Source organism: Trachypithecus francoisi, unplaced genomic scaffold (genome assembly GCF_009764315.1).
Source record: "Trachypithecus francoisi isolate TF-2019V2 unplaced genomic scaffold, Tfra_2.0 Lachesis_group8, whole genome shotgun sequence".
Classification (NCBI taxonomy): Eukaryota; Metazoa; Chordata; class Mammalia; order Primates; family Cercopithecidae; genus Trachypithecus; species Trachypithecus francoisi.
Window position 1 is genome coordinate 114,674,189 of NW_022681473.1, and position 24,150 is coordinate 114,698,338.

General features: G+C 48.5%; 1 protein-coding gene and 1 long non-coding RNA gene across 5 annotated transcripts in view; one reads left to right on the forward strand and one right to left on the reverse strand.

Annotated features, from left to right (window-relative positions):
• The window catches only part of KIRREL3 (kirre like nephrin family adhesion molecule 3), a 574,170-nt gene that overhangs the window by 286,036 nt on the left and 263,984 nt on the right, over window positions 1–24,150 (reverse strand). The gene's annotated exons all lie outside the window — the stretch shown is intronic.
• Window positions 813–24,150, forward strand: part of LOC117080850 — a 138,546-nt gene continuing 115,208 nt past the window's right edge. For all 3 annotated transcript variants that reach the window (XR_004435988.1, XR_004435987.1, XR_004435989.1), the window contains exon 1: window positions 813–917. This is a non-coding gene — a long non-coding RNA (uncharacterized LOC117080850). The remainder of the gene's footprint in view (window positions 918–24,150) is intronic.

Genomic DNA, 24,150 nt, shown 5'->3' on the forward strand with positions numbered 1-24,150 from the left:
GCGAGACTCTGTCTCAAAAAAGAAAAACCCAAAAAACAAACAAAAAAAATTTTATTACATGAGTAGTTCCCAAATAGCAGAATTAGTATCATGTTAGCTGTAAAATTAAACAAAAAAGACTTCTGTCCAGTTCCCTAGAAATTCTAACTTAGTAGGAATGAGCCAAAAGGTCTGATTTAGTAAGGTGAGAATTTAGCAGGCTCAGGAATCTATTTTTTTTTTGAGACGGAGTCTCGCTCTCGCCCGGGCTGGAGGGCAGTGGCCGATCTCAGCTCACTGCAAGCTCCGCCTCCCGGGTTCCCGCCATTCTCCTGCCTCAGCCTCCGGAGTAGCTGGGACTACAGGCGCCCGCCATCTCGCCCGGCTAGTTTTTTGTATTTTTCAGTAGAGACGGGGTTTCACCGTGTTAGCCAGGATGGTCTCGATCTCCTGACCTCGTGATCCGCCCGTCTCGGCCTCCCAAAGTGCTGGGATTACAGGCTTGAGCCACCGCACCCGGCCAGGAATCTATATTTTTAATCAGTTCCCACTGTGCGAGGATGCTGTGCCAGCAAAGAGCTTCTTCAAGCCACAGAACCTCCCCTCCCAGCTGCCCTCTCTCCAGTGAGCCTGATGCATGGGCGGCGGTGGGATCCGCTTCATTATAAAAAGCAGAACATCCCTAACAACAAGATATTCCAGGGACACCAAAGAGCCGACACTCCACTGGAACCGACTCCTCTGGGGTCCAGGAAGGCCACTCCGCAGTGGCGCTGACCTCCTGTTTCTCAGCAAGGCGGTCCGGGCCTTCTGCCGTCAGCCAGCCACGCCCCACTTCCCGTGGTCCTCTTCCGACACGAAAGACGCCAGGAACCGGAAGAGCAAAACAGCGCGCGGCGACTTTCCTACTCTAGTGGCATTTTCTTTCTGTGTCTCTGGTGAGTCAGAGTTTGTTTGAATGTGAATTATCTGCAATCACGAAAGTGACAGTACAGCTGGCTGCTGGGCCCGAAGGAAATGTGTGCTCCAGATAAGGGCGAGTGTGTGTGCACGTGCGCACATGTATTTTGGGGGGCTGGGGCTGTCCTCACTTATCAAAGCAACTCCTGAGGCGGCCTCTCTGAGTGAGGCAGGGTCTGGGAGGACGGAGCCCCTCAGAGCCCGCTGCCCAGATGCTGCTGTGCCGGGGAAAGGCCACACCTCTTCAATCTGGGGCACCCCTGCTGCCCGCTCCACCTCGTCAGCCCTTGCGTTCTGGTCAATGTTGGCTTGCCCCCTTTTCCTAGGGATGTGGGAGGAGAAGAGAAGATGGAGGTCTATGTTGCCACCTCATTCTCCGGGTGCGGGACCTTTCCCTCAGAGCCAGGTCGCAGGCAGGTGAGGGTCATGCGCCACAGCTTTTTCCACTCAGGGCATGAGTCTCAAGAGGAGGGAAAGAGGGTAGGGCCTTTAAGTTTGGTACTGTGGCCTTCTGAGGTTGGCGACAACCTGAAAGCTACCAGCAGAGAAGAGTAGGTGGAGATAGTGTTTTTGGCCACGACCCGTTTTTGTCATCCTTGTTCCTCCTACAAGATGAAAAATGGTCCAGAGGCCATTTAAATCCCCCCACCAGTCACTGAAAAGAAACCACAGTTGAGGTGTCCAAGGCTTTTTGGTCATGTACTAGACATTTACTGAGTGCCTTCTAAGCTCTGGTGTGGTGCTAGGTATTAGGTGTTAGGTGCTAGGTGTTGAATGTTGGGTGCTAGGTGCTAGGCACTGGGTGCTGGGTGCTAGGTTCCTGGTCTCAGGGAGTTCATTCTCTCATAGGAGTGGCAGACAGGTAAACAGCTATAGCAAAGTGTGAGAAACCTGAAACTGAGGAAGGGGGCTCAGGGGGCTGTGGAAGCCCACATTGCTGATTCCTAACCAAGACCAGAGGAGTTGGGGCTGTGAGGACGAATGGTCTGAGAAGGCCATTTAGGGGAGCTGATGGTGCAGACTGATGCTGGGATGTGCAGAAAGGGAGAAAGGATGTTCCATGCAGAGGTCACAGCCCATGCAAAGGCCTGGAAACCAGAGAGCCTCATGCATTTAGGAAGTCGGGGACAATGGGCAGGGTAGCATCACTGAAGCAAAGTGAGTGGGCCAAGGCGGGGAGGAGATGAGGGCAGAGCTAGGGGCAGGGCCCCAGATGTGAAGCGCTATTTATGCCATTCTTAGAAGTTTGGACGTCCTCATGAAGATAAAGAGGAGCCTTAGATGCCTCGAGGTATGTAGGAAGATCAGGCAGGAGGCTGTCGTGGACCTAGATAAGAAACGATGAAGGTCTGGGTCAGGGCTGCGCTGGCTGGGGTGGTGAGGAGGGAAAGATTGCAGGCTTATTAGGAAGTAGACGCAACAGTCCCTGGTAACTGATGGGAATGTACATTTTACAGAGGGTGACAGACAGTCAACAACAAATGACACAATTAACTATGCAATTACCATGGTGATAAATGTGCTGAGGGAGAGTGGAGGGTGTGGGATTCTGTAGGGGGATCTGACCTGGCCAGAAGTGGGTGAGACCTCCTTGAAGAGGTGATGTTTGACCTGAGGCTAACAGGCGAGTAGGAAATATCCAGGTGAGGTGATAAGTGGGGAGCACGGAACAGCATCTGAAAATGGGGTGCAAGGGGAGCATAGGGCTTGGAGGACCTAAAAGACCAGTCTGGCTAGATAGGGCGGGTCAGCTAAGGACTGCAGACCAAATTTGATTCCCTGACTGTTTTTGTAAAGGAGGTTTTGTTGGAACACAGCCACGCCCTCTGCATTTGTATTGGGTACTGCAGCTTTTGCGTCACATAGGGCCAGGACTGGGGAGGGGAGAGGGAGGTGCCCAGGTTGCAACATTGAGGGAGACCCTCACTCCCAGGCTAGTGCACAAGCCACAGCCCTGACGGTCAGTGCCTCCCTCAATTTTGTACCTAGAGCACCTTACCTGCCTTACATAGCTCTGGCCTCTCTGCCACACTGCACTGGCAGAATCAATGGAGGAGTTGCAGCAGAGACCTTCTGGTGGCAAAGCTTAATGTATTTACTCTCTGGCTCTTTGTAGAAGCTTGTAGACCCCTGGGCTAGAGCAGCATAAAGAGAGGAGCATGTGGCCCAGGCCAAGCCCTGATGCTGTTGCAGCCCTGGCCACAGCCCCTTAGCATTCAACTAGACATGCGGAAGGCACCTGTGCTAATGCCTGTGATTTTCTGTGGGACAGCAGGTGTGATGGAGTCGGGGAGATGTGATGGGGGGCATTTGGGAACATGCTTATTCTGTCTTGGGCAAATGGCATGTGCTGGAGAGTTTCTGTCCCGGGAGGCAGCCCTCAACATATGATGGGTGTGGAGCTGGTGGGGATAAATGCCCCAATTTCCTCACTTCTCCGTGGGGAATATGCCATGTCCCAGAGTTGCACGGTGGGCTGACTGCCAGTCCTACACAGTGGTATCTACATGATGATGAATCCTTTACTGGCATCTTTCCTTCCTTTCCTACTCACTTCCTCCCTCCCCTACCAGGGTTTCCTGGGAATTTGAATCCTTGTCTCTGGGTCTGCTTTGAGGGAAGATGTAGGATATCCTTGAGTGGCTCCATGTGGGAGCACATGTACCAAATCCCACCATAGAGAAGGAGGCCCCTTCTGGGTGATCAGTGGAGTTTTACTTACATGAACTTTCCTCCTGCTTCCCTACCCCAGGCACCGCAGGCCTCAAGCCACAGGGTGAAGTCTCAGGCTTCCTCTTTTTCTCAGATTCTAAACTCACACCCCACCTTTCTGCGTGGCTGCATGACTGGGGACTCCACAGTCCTAACGATTAGGTTCCTGTGCAATCCTATGACACTTTTACCCCGTGACAATGCCCAGACAACTGATAGTCTCTGTTTTGTCACTTGATAATTGTTTATTTCCTCTTTCAAGGGAACTGTGTAAAGGAAGAAATCGGTTGAGAAAAACTGTCTTGAGCTACTCACCCTATCCCCCTCTGTTTTGTGGGGGAAGAAAACTATTCAGCATTTCAGGTCCTTCCTTTCAGATCTTCCCAAAGATCTCAGTGCACAACTGAGTTGCTGTACTTCCGCTCTGCCCTGGCCAGCCTCTGAGGGGATCTCCAAATTAAAATGCAAGTTTTAAGTCAGTGCTCTCCTTTCCTGTGGATTGTTGACAGCTCAAGACCACATGGGCTCATCACTGTGATCTTAAGGAAAGAAATGATCAGGGCAAATGCCTCCAAATGGAGATGAAAAAGCTTTTACAGTGACAGGGAAGAAATATTGCAGGCTGCTTGAGAAAATGCAGTTTGGGAATATAGGAGAACACGGGCCATTTTGTAAATCAAAAACAACAGTAAAAGGGACTATAGCACATGAAACGTACAAAAGAGAAGAGAAAAAATGAGATTAGAAATAAGGAGAGGGCAGGCAAAGGAGGAAAAGAGAATGCGGGGGAGGCAAACATCAGAGAGAACGCACAAGAGCAAGAGGGAAGACAGAGAATGTTCAAACACCATCCACGATGAACACGGTGGCAGAGGGGCCAGTGTTCCACTGTCAAGTACGCAGAAAAGCCCTTGGTGCTCCTCTGAAGAATACAAGAGCAATCTGCAGTGTTATTGACTAGTGGAAAAATGGCTCCTCTCTGACTTAGCACAGGATGCAATTTATCTTTGGAGAGTACCCTCCATACACCCAATGTTAGTTCTTAGGCACGAGGTTGGGCAGGAGAAGGGCAGAGGAAGAAGTGTGGGAAAAAGAGGCAGACAGGGAGGTGAGGGGGAATGCGGGAGGTGATGAGAAAGAAGGAGAAAGAAGAAACGAGATGGAGAGAGGGAAAGGGAGACAGGAGGGGAGAAGGAGATACAGACAGAAGGGAGGATGAAAGAAAGAGAAAGGTTAGGATGAAGATTTGGGAAGGAGAGGGAGGGGGAGGAAAAGAGGGGAAGGGAGGGAGCTGGAGAGCAAGATTTTGAAACTCTTAAACTAAAAAGAGCAAAGCAGCTACTATGTATGAAGCACCTGCTAGGTGTCACGCATTGAGCTAGGTGCCATTTCATTATTATTTGATCTCACGCTAACACTGCCTTGGTGTTATCTCCCTCATTTTTATAGGTGAGGGATGGGAGCTCTGAGAGTTTCAACAACTTTGCCCAGAACCACAGCATTGAGCAGGTAGGGAGGTTAGCATTGGAGCTCAGGGGACAGTTTCAGATGACACAGCTCAGCCACATCCCAGGGAAACAGGCAGGGACTGACTTTTATGGGTCTCTAGCTCCCATCTAAGTGATACTGATTGAGCACAGAAGATTCCTGGGGACACTCACTGTGGCCTGTGAAAACCTGGGCCTCCAAACACCAGGGGGAGCTGTCTCCCCAGAAGAAACAGCAAAATTCATCTAAAAACTGGCCGTATAAGTCAAAGAAGGTATTTGCTAGCCTGAGTGTGAGCGCGAGTGTGTGTGTGGGGCGGGCAGGTGTAGGGGAGAGTAACAGCTGATTCATGCCAGCTGATTTTCATTTTATCCTGGACTTCATCTAGATGGGATCCACCCATTATTTGCAGTGGGTGCCTTTCCCTGGCTTGTGGCTGCTGACTTCTTTGCTCTGGTTACTGGGCAGAGCTCAGTGCATGCTGAGCTGGTTGGGTGCGTTTTTGACAGATGAATGACCAATGGGAGGATGAACACGTGCTTGAACCAGAAGGGATCTGGAAGAAGCATTTGATCCTTCCTCACCCAGGTCAGATCACCATCTCAAACATGGCTTTAAAACAAAGAACACCACAGAGGGAGCTTTCTTTGCTTTCCTCAGACCTTCACGCTGGTCCTTACCTTCAAGGTTGTCCTCCCTGGACTTTAGCTGTTGAACCCACTGGCATCCTTTTGGGAGGCCGAGGTTGGGAATTAGGAGGGAAGCTAATTATTCTATGGTGTCTTGGATATACTAACAATAACAGCTCCCATCCAAGGCTGTCGTGTTATTTAATGAAATAGTGGAAGTGTGATTATGGTTTGTAAGCTCAGGTACTTTGACGGTGGTCACTGCTCTGAAGGTGCCACTGTTGTACAAGTGGCTATGTGAACCAGCAGTGATAGAATGTTCCAGCTGTTGGCTGCTCCTTACCCGAGATCTATTGACTTAAACGCTCTGGAAGTTCTCACGGGGAACTGCTCCTTGTAGACTCTGCTCAGGCAGGTTGTCGTGGCCAGGCTTGGGAACGGCTGTCACCACACACCTTCTCCTCCGTCCTGACTCATCTCTGTCCTCCTGCTGGCCAGTCACCCCCACCTAGTGGTTCTCATCTGTTTTAGTGAGTTCAGGGTCATTGCCAAACTAAGAAGTCAGTTTCCATCAGTGCTATTCTTCATGTTGAGCCACAACATAAAACACTTTATTGCAATTACAAATAGCAAAATGATTTTCTACTGAGCCTCAGCATCTGAACTTAATGGCATGCTGTAATGCCACCCTGCGCTGATGTGTGGCATATTTAATATCCATCTTTCTTAGAAATAACAGTGTTCAGAAATTAGAAGGGACTTTAGCAGTGAAATAATTAATGTGGATAACCATCATAAACGGCACAAATGGAACAAATACAGATGGTAGTGAGCCGTGATTGCTAATATGCTAACCTGTTTTGACAGAACTTTACATTTTTTCATTGGGAGGTTCGTGGATAGAAGTTAAAACGTCCCTTTCCTTATGACAAGAACTTTGTCTTTCTGGGTCAGAGATTCAGTGATCTCCTACCTGGGCAAGGTAGCATCACCAGAGTTTGGGCTGAGAGAAGGGCTTGCATCCCAGCTCTGGGCTCTCTCACACCCTTCCATCTCTTGCAGCCACATTTCTGCCCTTTGCCTCAGGCTCAGGCAGGTGGGGCCCACCCAGAACTGCAGCTAGACACCCACCTCTTCTGTGCTGTGGCTCTGAGGGAGGGGCTCCCTGGCTGGGCTCACTCAGTGGGAAGCAGCTCTTTGAGGATCCTAGCTGCATGCAGGTGCAAGTTGCGGAACCCAACTCCAAGAGGCTGCACGGAAATGAAAAATTACCATAGAAAGATGACTCACCAAATCATAGACACTAAGCTTTTGAGACAAATATAAGGACGGGGGTGTTTGGGGGCACTGGAAGCACTTGGCTGTGCCTGCTTTTGGCCCTGCTGGCCTTTAAGCAGCATTAGCAGCGGAAGGGCCATCCAAGTTTCTCTGCATGAGTCAGAAGTCCTCAGAGAAATGCTGGAGGGCAGACTGGGGAAGGAAGGTAGAAAGGATCTAGCCTTAACTTGTTAAGGATAAGTGCTGTGCTTTACACATATTTTATTTACTCTCAACAATAATCATTTGGCGTGGGCATGGTAAGTTAATATTTAAGATGAGGAACCTGAGAATTAGACAACAAGTGATTTGCCAAGTTCACCAGGGGCAGGGAAGCTATGGGCAGAGCTGCTAAGGATTAGGGTCACACCACCCTGGCCAGGAGCCCCATTGATATGATACCAGGGGGCCTCACTGAGTCTTTCTGCCCCAGGAAGCCAAGCCCTCCTCTCTGATGCTGAATCCCAGCCCCCTTCTCCCACTCAAGGGCATTGATCCAAATGTTTGTCTCCTTTCCCTCCAGAGTCATCATTCCCCCTTTATTTAATCATCTTCTTACAAATGTGCTGTAATATCTCTAACTTTTTTTTTTTAATGGAGAAACCTTTCTCAATGTTTGTTTTCCTCCTGCTATAGCTCCTTTGCTGTGTTCTCTTTTACAGAACTCAAAAGACCTGTCTCTCACTGTCTCCATCTAGACGAACGCATTTCCCTTCATTCTGATGCTCGGTAACCCACTTATTCTGGTTTTGTCTCAAATCTAAAAGTAAGCCACTGAAACGGCTTCTTCCTAAATTACCAGTGACTCCATGTTGGCAAATCCAATGGTCAACTCCTTATTGACACAAATGGCCAGCTCTTCTGTTAGAACACCTTCTTCTCTTAGCCTCTGGGAAAGCAATCTCTTATGGGTCTACCCTTACAGCTAAGCCTTCTCCATCTCCTTTGTTAGTTCCTCCCTATCTCTATTATTCCCAAATGTTGGAGGACCTCATGGCTTCTCCGGGCTGTCTACATTCACTGCCTAGGTGATCTTACTTAGTCGCATGGCTTTCATTCCACCTGCATGCTGAAGTCTACCTCCTTGCGGGGCATTTCCATTTGAACGTCTCCTAGGTTTCTAAAATGTAACTCATCCACAACCAACTCCTGCCTTTGCCACACAGCCCCTCCCTCCAGACCCTGTCAAAATCATCCCTATCTCAGCCAGCGGCAACTTATCCTTCCTTTTGTGGCTTCTAAGGCCACAACATTAGAAGTCATCCCTGATGCCTTTCCCTCATGCTTCTCATTCAATCTTTTATCCAGAAAATGACCACTTCTTACAATCTCTGCTGCCCCCACCCTGGTCCAAGACAGCATCACCTTGCATCTGATGAGGCTCCTGAGAGTCACCCTGCTTCTTCCCTGCTTCAGCCTCTTCTCAACCCAGTGGCCAGAGCCATCCTTACTCAATGTAGCAATGTAAGTTGAATCCAATCGCTCCTCTCTCCAAACTTTCGATGGCTTAGGGTCAGGGTCTGGTGTCTCTGCCTCTTCGATTTCAGCTCCTACCCATTCCCCTTTGACTCATCTGCTTTCGCTGAACTAACCTCCTTGCCACTTCTCAAGCCAACCTGCAGGCTCCCTCTTCAGCTTCTTGGTCCTTACTATTTTTCCTGCCTCTTGACTTTGTCTTATGTTTCTTCATTGAACTTACTGCCTGACACAGCATATATTTATTTGTAAATTGTCTGAGCTCCCACTTGAATGTAAACTCTTTGAGGGCAGGGGCTTAATCTGTTTTGTCCACTATGTCTCTCCAGTGCTCAGAATAGTAGGTGCCAAATAAATATTTGCTAAGGGGATGGATTTGGACCTGGTGAGACTCTGCCATCCTTGCCTGTCCCACCAGCCCTCATGGTAGTGTTTGCAGGCAGGAGGTGCTGTGTTTGCATGGTGGGGCTGTATCTGCCTGGTTCCCTAGAGATATGAAGTTCTAAGTGTCAGTGAAATCCCAAATCCCTCAGAGAAGAATTTTACCACTCTAGTTAAAAATCAGGCCTGGAGGAAATATGCTACATTGCAGGGTTCACCTAAGGAAATAAAAATATTAGGTGGGTGAAAAATTGCAAAAAACAAAATTATTTTCAACTTAGATCTGAGGGGTTTAAATTAGTGTTCACTCCCATGCCCAGTGTAGGTGAAGACATTCAGCACCCAAACACAGACACTCTTGAGAGTGAATGAGAGTTATAATAGTTATGTTAGGGCCGCAGGCACAAGCCAAGACTGTCCTGGGAAAACCAGTTATGATCACCCTCATGAGAGAGAAAGGAATTGGCTTGTGGCTGGGCCAGGGGACACGCAGATGATGCTGTAGGGCTGGCATTGAAGAGGATGCCTGGGAGAAGGTGGGGGAAGATAGTGAGGGGACCTGGAGGAGAAGAGCATCCAGTAAAGGGCAGAGGAGAGCAGGAAGATCTGGAGTCATATGTTAAAGGGTGGGGGCAGGGAACAGTCTGGGAGAAAGGTCTATTTCATGTGCTTGAGAGAGGGGAGAGAGAGAAACTGGGATTCCTAGGGAAGAAGCTAATTGGGCACCAGCCGAGCTGGCAAGGGAGAGAGCCCTGAAATGAGAACAATTTTGGCTGGGAGCCAAAGTGCTTTCTGAGACAGATTGAATGAGAAACAACATGGCGGTTTGGAAAGAACTTTGAGACTAGATTGACTTAGTCTCAAATTCTGGTTCTCATTTGGTTTGACTGTGGGGAAGACACTGATTGTGCTTAGCCTCAGTTTCCAGAAGACAGCACCTTCCTTAAAGAATCATGAGGCCAGGTGTGGTGGCTCATGCCTGTAATCCCAGCACTTTGGGAGGCTGAGGCGGGTGGATCATCAGAGGTCGGGAGTTCGAGACCAGCTTGACCAACATGGAGAAGCCCTGTCTCTACTAAAAATACGAAATTAGCCGGGTATGGTGGCGTATGCCTATAATCCCAGCTACTCGGGAGGCTGAGACAGGAGAATTGCTTGAACCCAGGAGGTGGAGGTTGCGGTGAGCCAAGACGAGTCATTGCACTCTAGCCTGGGCAACAAGAGTAAAACTCCATCTCAAACAAACAAACAAACAAACAAACAAACAAACAAAAAAAAAAAAAAACAAAAAAAATCACGAGGAATAAATAAGATAACGCATGCAAGACATCTAACACAGTGCATGGCACAGAGTAGGTGCTTCTCTGGCAATAGCAAAGAAGCCTGCTCAAGAAGACCGAGACTGAAGGCCAAGGCTTTATTTTGGATTTGCTGAGAGAAGTCAGGGGAAGAGCTTGAGTCCCCATAACTGCACTCTCCCCTAGGGTCTGGCAAGGAGGCCCTGATACTGAAGGAAGGATGATAACAGGGTGCTTTGGAGGGGCAGCTGCAGCTTCACACCTGTGCAGAGCCATCTGGGTCACCAGCACAGTCCCTGACATAGGACAGCTCCATGTGGCTGATACCGGGATGGTGACTCACAGCCCAAAAGCCTGTTTGTGTTCTGGAACTATCTGTGAGTGCTCTGGTCAGAAGAGAAGGGTTCCCAGGGAAGTCCTTCCCTGTGAACAATGTCAGGACCCCTTAGCACGGCAGTCAAGGCTCCCAGTGATATGTCATGGTTCCCACTTCCAGCCTTGTCTTCTGTCTACAACTCTACCATATACACCTCATGCTCCTGCCAAACTGTTCCTCAAGCACCTGCTGTCACTTCTCTCCTCCATCCCAATCTATCTGCCTGAAAACATCCAGTTTCCAGTCATCAGCCCTCGGCTGACACTTTAACTTGGCAGACTCATTCCACTCCCTGGGGTCCGGACTAGCTGTTCCCTCTGCCCAAAAGGCTCTTCTCCTGGCCATCTGCATGGTTCACTCCCTCACTTCCTACAGGAAGTCTCATTCATCTTTTGGGGATTTTTTTCCCCTACTGAAATTTGAAGCCCTTTCTCCAACATTTCTTGTATGTATTTATTTATTCCTGATTTGTGTTTTCTGTTTAGCTCTTCTGACTATCTAACTTACACTGTATCGGGGGTTGGCAAAGGATGACCCTTGGGGCCAAATTCAGTCCACTCCCTGTTTTTGTAAATAAAGTTTTATGAGAACACAGACATGCTTATTCATGTATGTATTGTCTATGACTGCTTTCATGCCACAATGACAAAACTGAGTAGTTGCTAAAGAGATCACAAGATCTATAAAGACTAGAATGTTCACTTACTAGTGATTAGCCTTTTCCAGGAAAGTGTGCTGAGCCATGCTCTAACTCGTGTATGTCATGTACTTTATGTCTTCTCCACTAGAATGTAAGCTCCGTGTGGGCAAGGATTTTTGTCTGTCTTCTAAATTACTGCATTTCCCCTTATCTGGGAAAACATTAACTACTCAGTATATATCTGTTGGATGAACGAATGAATGTTGAAAATTTTATTCATTGGCAAAGTCTAGCTCAAATATCACTTTTCAGGAAGCACTCCTTTGCATCATGGGGATTTCTGCACAAAATCTCATTTCTCTTACTAGATGGTAAGCTTCGAGTGTCACCTCTATCTTGAAACCATCCTTTGTCTCCCACGATGGAACTGACCTTTCTTCATCTATTCCTCTTACAGTCTTCTGTGGCTGCACATAGTGTACAGTAGGTATTGAGGTATTTGACACATGTTGCACTCTCCACTTGACTGAGATTAAGTGGGTGGGGACTGTGGTTTGTCTCTGTCCCAGGCATATATCTCAGAGCCTGCAGCCTGGCACATTGCAGGTTCTTAGCATACGGAGCTGGATTTCCCCCACTGAAACCTTCACAGCCCTCCTAGCAGAGACAGACACACATTTAGTAGGGGCTAAGCTATGTTTGTGGAGTAGAATTAAAGGCAAAGGGAACAGTGCTGAGCCAGAGAACACAGCATTAGTGGGAGCTGTGGAGAGGAAGCTAGAAATAGGCAAAGAAGGGAGGGGACAGGCTCTGTTTCATTTCACTCTAGCATGAAGAGGTAACAATTTAAAAAAATCAACTTTCCTCGGCCTCCAGACACACATGCTCTGTGGCATCATTAAGCAGCTGGTGCCAACATTTACCTCACACCTCCCTTAGTAGGCAAGAAGCATTTCCTAAACCCTTCTCCTCTACACTTTTAAAATAAAGGCCTTAGTGGATCTCAACTTCAGCAAACATAACATTTTCTACTCTTCTATACTGTAAGATTTTTGAGAGTAATGACTGTGTCATTCTTTTATATTCCTAGTACCTAGACCATGATTACATAATAATAGATGCAGAATTAATTTTCATTGAGTTACATAAATGGTACAATATGAAAAGAGAAGGGAAGAAGGAAAGATGGAAGAAAAAGACTTGCACAGATGCTTGTTGTGACTTGGAACTTGGGAAAAAGTCCAACAATCAACAAAATACTCAAAATACTTTAAATGAAGGTAAAAACCATCATTGTTTTCTCTCTGCCTAAGGTTTTTAGGAATTTTCTTCTATTCAAGAACATAATTGCAGAAAACTAGACCGACGATCTGATTGCTTTCGTAAGCTCCATGATGATTAAAAGAGGTGTAGGCAGCTCCAAGGCCACACATGAAAAGAGAAATGCTGAGCCTGTTTCATTTGAGCCTTTGTGTCTTGCTTGGCTCTTTGTCAAAACCAAGTCTCCTTCTGGAGATAGAGATGCAGATCACCACCTACCCCAACTGTTTCCACTTGACTTAAGAGACAATGTGGGGAAGAACATCACCCCCATTTCACCCTTCAGAGGCAGGTTGCTTCTGCTATGGCAAGGAGAATATCGCTTTCTATGTAAGATTTCTTATTTCTGTCTTCCGGAGGTTAGTTCATTTTCTTTTAAACACCTGTGCTGTAATATGCTAACCTGATCCTAAGACAGGCCCCAACTAGTACACAGATCCATGCACACCCACACACATACACAAGCAGACTTATTGTCATAGCTCGTGTCTCTTATGGACAAGATGCAGAGTGAGTGAGCCAGCAGATGGACACCCTGGAGGTTTGGAGCCATGTCACTCCCTATCAGCTCTCTCCAAACATCCAGGCAGGATCTGGGAGGGACTGCCCTTGAGATGGGTGGGCGCCATGAATTTCCAGCTGGAGCAACATGTTTCTGTCCCCGAGGGGTGAAGAAGTTTCTTCAGCTGTTCTGTAGATATGTCATGTTGAGATTGCATTCAGGTGTAGTTTTAGCTGCCTTCCTTCTTAAAACTTCCCTCTTCCTTTTTGAATTCCAGTGAGGCATCTTTTGAATGCTGAGATTGGGAAGTAAGACTGAGACCTGCTTATGGGTCAAGGGTTCTTACTATTAGATAAGGGTTAGGATCATTAGACCTGCCTATGGGCCAAGGGTTCTTACTAATAGATTTTGAATAACCATAAAAACACATTTCCTGCATTCTTCTTTATCATAGATCAACTGGTTAATTGATCATTCACTTAATGAGTATTTATTGTACCTTGAATTTGTGTCAGGTAGTGTGCTAGATGCAAAAGTAGATATTCTTATTTCGGTTTTTCAGATAAAGAGAATGAGGTTCAGAGAGTTGAGGGGTTTAGGTGGAAAGTGGCCGAGTCAGGAACCAAAGGCCTGTCTTCTGGTGCCTGCTTAATGGGGTTTTAACCAATGTAAGTATTAGGTGAGAGGTGGCCGGGAGAAGGCAGGACATTAGGGGTTATTTCTTAAGCCTGTGGGTAACCACTGAGGCAGCAGGCCAGAAAGTCACGTGACCCAGTGTGATGTATGGGAGTGGACAGCGTGGTGCCTTGTGTGCCATGAAGAATTAATCTCAAGGAGATGCTAGTGAGCTCCAGAGACTTAACATCAGTGCCCAGAGATCAAAGATATGATATCTCTGGCAGAGTGCGCTATTAGGAGCGATCAAAGCAAAACAAAAGGGTTCATTTCAGTGCCCTATGCATTAGCGGCTTGACTCGCTGACTCTGGGCACAAAGGAATCCGTCACAGTTTGGGAATGGTGCTAACACTGGCATGGGCGTTTTCTTCTTGACATCTCCATACATCTCACTGTTGCCTGTCCATAAACAAAAATGTTATCAGGCCCATGGGTTTGCCCCTGCTCATCCCCAAGCTGGCTGTCCTCATCTTCTTCTGAGTGTGTGTGTGTGCTCAGTAGCTTTCCTGCCTTCCTCAGATGATGGTGGTAGAGGCTTGTCTCCTTGTCTGGAGGAGGTTTGTCAGGGTGCACTGCTGCAGGTTGGCCCCTGAGCCCGCCCTGCCCTCGCTGCAAGGCTGCTGCTGGACTGGATGTGCCAGGCTGGTGACGCTCTGTGTCCTGGGTCCAGCCTGCACAAAGGCAGGACCAGGGACTACAGAGAGCATGGCGGGAGGCGTCAGGATTGGCCACCAACTCACTGAGGGATTTTAGTCAAGTTGCTTCACTTTGCTGAGTCTCAGTTTCCTTATCTGTGAGTTCGGCGGTTGGTCTGTGTCAATAACTTTCACCCCAGCTTCTCTGATGATGTAAGTTTTCCAATCAAATTATAATAACCCAAGTAGAGGAGATGCCCCATAAATACTTCTTGAATGAATCAAAGCAAATCTATAAAGAAAAGCATGGAAACACGTGGACTGCAATGGACAGGGCCCTGGAGAACGCCCTTCTGAGTGCCCTCCCTCCATTCTAACCCCCAGCATCCCCGTGTGAGTCTCTAAGGCCCTTCTGTGGAACCCCAAGGCTCCACTGAACCCAGCCTGACAACCACAAATACAGACTTTCTTGTTTCTTAAAGCTCTGACATTCAGTGATTCTAGGGGAGCTGTTAAGTCTCAAATCTCTCACAAATTCATGAAAGATCTCTGACGTATTTTCTACATTTTTTTCGCAGAAATTTCCCTGGACTTCTCTGGGGCTCTCCTGCTGGCTTTATGAAAAAGTCTGAACTGCTCAAGATGCCTCCTTTTTTTTTTTTCTTTTTAGATGGAGTCCCCCTCTGTTGCCCAGGCTGGAGTGCAGTGGCGTGATCTTGGCTCACTGCAACCTCCACCTCCTGGATTCAAGCGATTCTCCTGCCTCAGCCTCCTAAGTAGCTGGGATTACAGGCGTGTGCCACCACGCCTGGCTAAATTTTGTGTTTTTAGTAGAGACGGGGTTTCGCCATGTTGGCCAGGCTGGTTCCGAACTCCTGACCTCAAGTGATCCGCCCACCTCGGCCTCCCAAAGTGCTGGGGTTACAAGTGTGAGCCACTGCGCCCGGCCACAAGATGCCTCTTTATAAGAGGCTCCAGCCTGCCTTTCCAGCTGTTCTTCCCACTCCTATCATTTCCCTTCTCCTAGCAAAACTCTGTATTGGCTTACGCATGCCATGTGTTCTTTTTTTTTTTTTTTTTTTGAGACGGAGTCTTGCTCTGCCACCCAGGCTGGAGTGCAGTGGCCGGATCTCAGCTCACTGCAAGCTCCGCCTCCCGGGTTTACGCCATTCTCCTGCCTCAGCCTCCCGAGTAGCTGGGACTACAGGTGCCCGCCTCGTCGCCCGGCTAGTTTTTTGTATTTTTAAGTAGAGACAGGGTTTCACCATATTAGCCAGGATAGTCTCGATCTCCTGACCTCGTGATCCGCCCGTCTCGGCCTCCCAAAGTGCTGGGATTACAGGCTTGAGCCACCGCGCCTGGCCGCCATGTGTTCTTATGCCCTGCATCTTTGCTTTTGCCATTCCTTGTGCTATTGCTTTTCCACTTTCTTCCTGCAAAACTCCTGTTCATCCTTTAAGACCTGGCTGTGATGTCCCGGCTCTTGAACGGTTCTACCTCTCACTCACTCACACAGGGCGGTCAGCTGCTGCTTTCTCCGAGCCGTCTTACCTTCTGGGACACGCCTCCAACACAGATCTTTGCATAGCCTACCTTGGCTCATCTAGATATGTTCATCTTCCCCGACAGATGGAGTGCCCCTGAAAGGCAGAGACTTAGCTTTGAATTCCCAGTGCCTAGCATGGAGCCTGATCCATAAAAACCACTCCATCCTTGTTCGTGAAATGACTGACAGAAACAGCAAGGGCTCTTGTGCATTTGGGTGTGGCCCCAGAAGAGGCAGCTTCTGCGGCTGTTCCCTGTGGAGGCCAGCCGGCCACTCTCCCTGCACATAGCAGGCTGGCTTTGCCACCACAGGCCGCTTATCAGAAGCTCGGCTGTCTCTCCTTCCTTACCTCCCAGACCCCTAGGAAAGTCTGTCCCACCAGAAATGTCTTTTTGGTGGCCTCAATCTGAAAAGGAAGGCTACGGAGCTTACAGATCTTAAACTTAAATGAATAAACAATTCACAGTGGTCCCCTGGCTTAGGCTGAATCTCAACTTGGAGGACTTGGTGTCCACGGTAAGTCTGGAGGCCTGAAGGTGGGAGGTGCTCAGTTGTCTTCAGCAGCTGTACCCTGCACCCTGCTTGGCTACATGGCTTTCCTCTCCCATCCCTTAGGGAGTCTGGCCCTCCCACCCTGGATTAGTTGCATTTTCGTGGTCCTCCTCCTTCTAATCTCTCTGCCTGCCTCACAAAGTGGAGAATTCGATTTTCTTCCCAAAGAAAATCAGATTTGACTTAGCTCCATCCATTTTCACAATTGCTACTGAAACGCTAACTGTCTCTGCGAGGACAAAAGAACCAAACGAAGGACTTTCGGGGGGGAATGAGCGTGTGGACACAACTGTGCCTGACTGAGAATCCCTTACAGACCTGGGACAGACATCTGCAGGCAGCAGGATGCGGATTGGAAGCCCTGGGTCTCCAGAGTCTGGCGATGAGGAGACCCAGAGGGAAGGAATTGGTTTGAAGTAGGGCTGCCTCGGGGGTGAGCATTTCTCCCGCAGCCCCACACCCAGCAGCTCTGAGAGAAGCCAGAGCTTCCTGATGCACCTGGCGTGACACTGGGACAAAGGCAATCCATTATGTGACTGGTATATCAGAGTCACAGAGGGGCTGGGTGCAGTGGGGTAAAGAGGCTGCAAGGCCACAGATGGACAAGGTGTGGCCATCACAGCTGTGGTGGCTGGCCCCATGAAATAATTGGGACACCAGGAGGTACAGGGTCAGAGGACCTCTAAATAGCTCTGTAATGTTGGATGAGTCACTGGAAGCCCCCGAGCCTCACCTTTCCCATCTGCAGACCAGGGAGAAATATCACGTACCTGGTGGGCTGTCCTGGGGCTCAGTGTTCTCCTGCAGCACACTGCACATGCCTCTACTGTGCGTGAGAGTGCGAGTCCCAGGTAGTGCATGGATAAAGCATGTTAAAGCATGTTGACCATGGATGTGCTCTCCCAGGGGCGTGTAGGCTTCCAGAGCAGGAAGGGGTGCATCTTACTCACTGCTTTATTCCCAGGGTCAAGCACCCTGCCTGGCCCCTGCGGAGCTCAGGGTGTCTGGTCGCCTGAGTGAGATGATGTCATTTAGACTGCTTGCCACCTGCTGCACACAGGAATTAGCTTCCAGGTTGAAGTGGGGCCAGTGTAGGGCCCACAGGAACCTGGACCATCTTGACTCTTGGTATAGGGAGGGGAAAGGAGGCAGGAGAAGCCCTGAGTACTTGTCAGTGGAGTGAAGTCTGTTAAGCTTTAAGCGGGAGGATCCAGTTCAGTAAGTAACTTGGTCCCCTGGGAGGGAGGGGCCCCAGGTCCCTTCTGTGTTGGCTCCACAGCCTCTCTTCTCTCCTGCATTAATTCAGGTGGGGAAGGCCTGAGCTTGCCTTCCTGAATTCCCTGCACCCCGCAGACGCTGCCCCATTCTCAAGGTGCCATGTGTAATCAGGAAGCAGAGGCTAGCTCCAAAGCTTTCGGGGCAGAGGGAGGAGGGCAGTGGCTAGGCAGTGGGTTGTCCTGTTGCTGAGGAGACCTTGAGGAGGAGGCTTTTGGGGCAGGCATGCCTGTTGCAGGCTTGGAATGGGCCTTGGGGAGGGGCAGTACCCTCTCGGCCAGAAAACACAACTGGGCCATCTTCCCTCATCTCTGGCAGAATGACTGCCTTCTTAGTCCAGACTGAGTCCTGTGGAATGTGCGGTTGGAGCAAAAAGATGAAGAATGAGTCTAAGAGGTCGTGAGGAAAGACAGACCCAGTAGACTGTGGCTCAGCCTTTCTTAGGAAGTAGACTTCTAAGAAACAAGAACGTTGGTTTAACAACAAATCTAATTGGTTTAGGGAAAAGAGGTAGTGCATGGATAAAATGTGGAAAGATACAGAAGCAGAAACAGGAAGTGGAGCCTGGTGAGGAACAAAAGGTATCACAAGGGTCATTTTAGGGACATATTGCAGGAGAGACAGGAAGTCGAAATTGGCACCATTCTTCTAGATTGCCCAGAGCCCTCCAGCGCCACAGCGGGAGTCAAAGGGTCAGCAGGTGCTTCTCCTTTGCAGCCTCAGGGAGTGATTACCTGCAACAAGTCCGAGTCCTGGTACTATCCCTGTAAACAATGAGACAGGCAGGCAAGACAGGAGCAGCTCCCTGGCATTCTGCTGCTGGGGCACTGAAGCAGTGCTGGCCGGGAGCTCACAGGTGGGTGTGAACCTGGGGGCTCCGTAGATATTCATGGGACCCAGCGCACTCCACCGGACAGGAGAAAAGTTCACAGCCCAGGGTCCCCTGTTATTTTATGAGCTTGGGAGGTTCCTGCGGCTAGAAACACAAGGGAGGGAGCCCTAATCATAATTACTAAGAGCACGCCATATTTGCTGCTTTTAACTGTTTCCAAATCCTTCGAGTTCATAGGCTCATCTGCTCCTAAACCAGTCCTTTGAGGTATCTGGCAGACACTTTTCCACCCTTCCCTTCCTTGACATTTCTGTGGCATTTGGCTCTGTGGTGGCTTCCTTCTTTGCTTCCTTCTTCTGGAAATTCTCTTTTGTTGTCCTCTTTCTGGGACACCCTCCTCTGGAGTTTCCATTCCTTCTCAATCCCCGTCCTCACTCTGCTTCCTGTCCCCAGCCACTTAAATATTGATGTCCCTAGGTTCTATTCTCAGCCATCTTCTCATTCAGAATTCGTCTCCTCAGAGTAGACTCCTCACTCCCTGAGACATTTACATCATGTCTCCACCTAGCCTGTGGCCATGGCCCTGAACCCCACAGAGCCCACTGCCTGCCGACCAGACCCGTCCACATGGGGGTCCACAGGCCCCTCGAGTGTGACACATCCAGATGAGTCACTCACCTTCTCCTCCCTCTTGTCATCATCTCTGCACCATCAACATCCGCTAACTGTCCACCAGAAATCAGGGAGCCATCCTGGCTCCACCCTCTCCCCACCTTAAATGTCTGGTCAATCATGCCTTCCTCTCAGCCTGACTCCTGCAGGTATCTTCAATCTGTGCCCATCCTCGCAGCTCTGAGCTCATTCCATACTTCGTAAGTTTGCTTAGACTGGTGGTTCTCAACCATGGCTGATTTTTGTCTTCCCCGCCTAGGGGACATTTGACACCATCCAGAGACAGTTTCTGATGGTCACAACGAAGTGGTTGCTACTAGCGTTAAGTGGGTAGAGGCCAGGGATGCAGCTGAACACGATACAATGCACTAGGCTGCCTCTGCAACCAAGAATCAAAATGGCGATAGTCCCCGGGTAAAGAAAACCTGGCTTACAACATGCAATGCTTTTCTTTCTTTTTTTTTTTTTAGACAAAGTCTTGCTCAGTTGCCCAGGCTGGAGTGCAGTGGCATGATCTCGGCTCCCTGCAACCTCCACCTCCCGGGTTCACGCTATTCTCCTGACTCAGCCTCCCAAGTAGCTGGGACTACAGGCTCCCACCACGGCGCCTGGCTAATTTTTTTATATTTTTCGTAGAGACAGGATTTCACCATGTTAGGCAGGATGGTCTCGATCTTCTGGCCTCGTGATCCACCTGTCTCAGCCTCCCAAAGTGCTGGGATTACAGGCCCAAGCCACCGTGCCCGGCCAACATTCAATACTTTTCTAACTGGTGTCTCTGACAATCAGGTTGGTTCCCCTTCAAGCCCCTCTCTGCTGCCTCCTGCGAGAATGCTTAGCTTACAAATGAATCTTTCTGCATGTCTCCATTTCCCAACTTCTCAGCATAGTTTACAAAGCTCCCTAAGATCTGGTCCTGCCCACCTCTCCAGACCCACCTTCCATTTCCTCTCTTAGTCCATGCTCCAGCAGTACCAGATAGTCTGGCATTCTCTGAGTAAATCATGCTCTTCCATACCTCTGGGCCTCTGCCTAGGTCTCAAATGACCCTATCCCAGGGTCCATCCCGTTGCGTCCACTGTTTGCATCGGGTCAGAGCTTACTTAGTCTTTCAAGACTCAGCCTGAATATCACTTCCTGGACAAAGCCTTCTCTTGGCTATGCTTCTACCACAATTTGTGTGTATTCTCATGTCTACCTCTCACATTTGTTTCTGCAATCTTCTTGAGGTCACAGATGTGATTTTATTTATCTTTACAGACCCAATGCGTAGCGCCATGTCTGGTGAGTGAATGCACACAGGAAGAAAGCTTTGCCAAAATTTGCACACCTTGTTGCTGGATTAGGACTGGCATTCAGGTCTTTGGACTTCCAAGCCACGCTCACCTCATCAGACCTGATGCCTCTAAGTAGGTCAGTTTTAGGTCCTGAGCTACTTGATCCATCTGGCTCCCAGTTAGAGAAGCACAAGAAATTAATCACACATGGTGGCTGCTGCCTCCATAAGTGCTTCCATTTATTCACAAGCTGAAAGACAAGAGCTTGGCCCCCCAGCATATGCTGGATCAAAAGCAACGAACAAAAAGGACTGCAAAAGAAAGTTGCAGGAAACAGTAGCTACTTTGATGCAGGCAGCTCTTTGAGGAAGCAACTGAGGACTGTGCCCCCAGCAGCGAAGAGAGAGAGAGAAGTCACTGCCAGAGGGTGAAGGAAATCGCTGCAGGAAGGGTGGCACCTCACTAGCTTCTCTGTTGGTTTCCAGCGAGTGCCAGGAATGGGGGAGGGGTGTCTCATTAATCTCACCTCCTTGCTGCTCTGCCTGGGGTCTTTACAATCTGCTCTATTTGGAGACTAAGGATTCCTACAGGAATGGCAATCTGAGCCAGAGATTTAGGAAGGAGGTTTATAAGTAATGGCTAGAGCGATAGAGTAATTAATAGGAAACTATTATTAACAATACAATGATTTCATAATGATTCCACAATTTATAATATAAATGTATACATAATTTGATGAATTATTGTATTGAGCCCAAGGATGCAGGAATGCCCAGATCCTGTCCTTGAAATAGCCACTCCTTCTCATGAGGACCCCTCAGAAAATATAAGCACACAAAGAAAGGAAAGCAAAGCAATGCTTCATTGTTAGCTGGACTTGTGGTCAAAACCCTCACACTCTCTGGTCAGCGGACCAGGTGACGTTTTCCACTAAGCAAGTTAGGACTAAGCAGCTCATAACAACAGCCAATCCAGTGCACCACCTAGCCTCGGGAAAGTGTAGTCAGCTGCAGAGACAGTGAGAGAGTTACTGTTTCCTTCAAATTCCTGTTCTCTGGATTTAACTTGGGCAGCCTGGCTCTGAACCAGGACACCATCTCTGGGTTGGCGGCCGTCTGAGAAAACATGGAGAGAAGACACTTTGAGGAAGGCAACCTTGTAATGCTGAGAGGAAGCTTGTGCTCAAGGAGACGAGGAGAATTTGGATCTAACCCCAAGGCACTGCAGAGTGGAAAAGGCCATTGGGAACCCCTTGTCTTTCCAGAAAACCAAGCAAAGGAGACGATAGCAAGAGACTGGACTGAAGTTAAAGAATAATGCTTAAGTGTTTTGTTTGGTACTCAAAGGGCTTGCCTTCCCATTGTATTCACAGATACTGCAAAAGACTTTGGTGAAATGCCATGTGGAAGGAGGAGGATTGGTTCCCATTGTGAATATTGAAAAAATGAGTCCCGGGGTTCTGAAGGCAGCTTGAGATATTTTGAGCATTTCACCTCTGAAGTAAGAGTGCAACCCTCCAATTCAAAAGTGTAATTTCTAGTCCCTTTGTTGAAAAGTCAGTTATGAAACTTTGGAGTTTCACTTTTGGCTTTGGGCTGAACTTTTCAGAGCCTTTAAGGCCAGGTGGGTAAGTATTTTTAGAGATGGTAATGAGGCCTGGGGGCTATGCACACAGCTGGAGCTCAGCAGGTATCTCTGAGGAGAAGGAGAAGGACCTCAGTCATGGGCAAGACCCCTCTCCAGATGGCTTCTCATCCCTCAGACCCACAAGAGAGGTGCATCGTAAGCTCAAGACACCTGAGACACCTTAATCCTCTTCCCCAGCACTCTGTCTGTCCCTTGAAGGGATGCAATGCGCTGGGGAGATGAAACCAGTTTGCATCTTAGGAAGGATATGGATTGTTTTTTTTTTCTTTCTCTGAGCTGTCACTTGCTATAAAAACGATCATTGATATTCAGCCATTATACTTCCATAATCATTAATATTCTTAAAAGGTTCTTGGAAACACATTTATACAAGGGCTACACGATCAGTTCCTACATTTACTTTCAATTTAAATAACCGTTTTAGCCAGGGTTTTGATGTGCTGTTTACTTTAATTACCATTCTGCCCCTTTCTGTGTCTTGACACAGTGTCATTTAATATTTTATGAATTTCCTTAGCCCTTTTTTCCCTGATATGTGTGATTCGAATGGGTGGCTGCTTTTTTTTTTTTTTTTTTTTAAACTTGTAGTTTTAAGTTTTCTGAGACTTGCTGTAAACAAGATGTGGCATGCTTATGGATTCTCTTCCCCCAGTGATAATGGGAGGGAATAAATAAAACAGCAAACAGCTGCTTTACCCAGATGGCACAGGGATGCCAGGGGGTTCTGGCCCTGCTGCAGGCACAGAGTGACAAGCCAGCAACTTCAGGTGAGGTGGGAAGCAGCCCAGAAGAGGTCAGTGTCTGCCTCTCAAGGTGTGGGCCACCAGCCTGAGAATCACCTGGGAGCCCCACTCCAGAACCACTGAGGCAGAAGCTGCATTAGAACAAGATCCCGAGGTGGTTGGTTTGAACACTGGAGTTTGGGAAGCACTGCGCTAACGGAAATCAATCAGTGGATCTGAAGAAAATAGGCGTTTCTCAGCTGTTTTCTCCCAAGTCCCAGGCTTTCATCAGAAAAAAGCTCTACTTTTGGGATCTCTGGCAGGTTCTTGGGGTCATTTATAAATAAGTGCTATACTTTAAACACTGTGTTCATGATCTGTTTTTTCAGTGATCCATTTGTTTACTTAAGAAATATATGGGCAGATGTGGTGGCTCATACATGTAATCCCAGCACTTTGGGTGGCCGAGGCGAGTGGATCACCTGAGGTCGGGAGTTCGAGACCAGCCTGACCAACATGGAGAAACCCTGTCTCTACTAAAAATACAAAAATTAGCCAGGTGTGGTGGCGCATGCCTGTAATCCCAGATACTCAGAAGGCTGAGGCAGGAGAATCTCTTGAACCCAGGAGGCAGAGGTTGCAGTGAGCCGAGATCATGCCATTGCACTCCAGCCTGGGCAACAAGAGCGAAACTCTGTCTCAAAAAAAAAAAAAAAGAAGAAGAAGAAGAAATTTAGTATTTTATGTACTAGGAACTACAGAAAGTGATAAAGCAGACTGTGCAATATGGTCAGTAACAGAGTGTGTCAAAGTGCTAAGGAATCACAGTGGTGGAGACTGATGAGCAGGTCAGAGAAGTTTTCGTTGGAAGGGTACTTTCTGAACGATTCTTGAAGGATGCATGGGAGTTAGGGGTGGTTGGGGAGGACAGTGTTAATTGCAGCAGGATGGGGTTGGTGGTTGGAACAGTGCTGTCTTCTGGTCCAGCTGCGCCTGGCTCCGGCCAAGGGCAGGGCCAATGTGTACCACCTGCAGCAAGCATAGCGGTTTGGCAGGGAGGCTCATAACGGGACGTTTACCCATCCTCAGAAAGCAAGGGCTTTCCTATGGGACCATTGTTGGCTCCTGCCCTACAGAGGAACATGCACTGGAACTCGGGGCTAGGAGGTTACATGCAAGCTCAGTTCTACCAATTGCTAGTTGGGGCCTTTGATGACACCTTTTATGTCTCTGTAAAA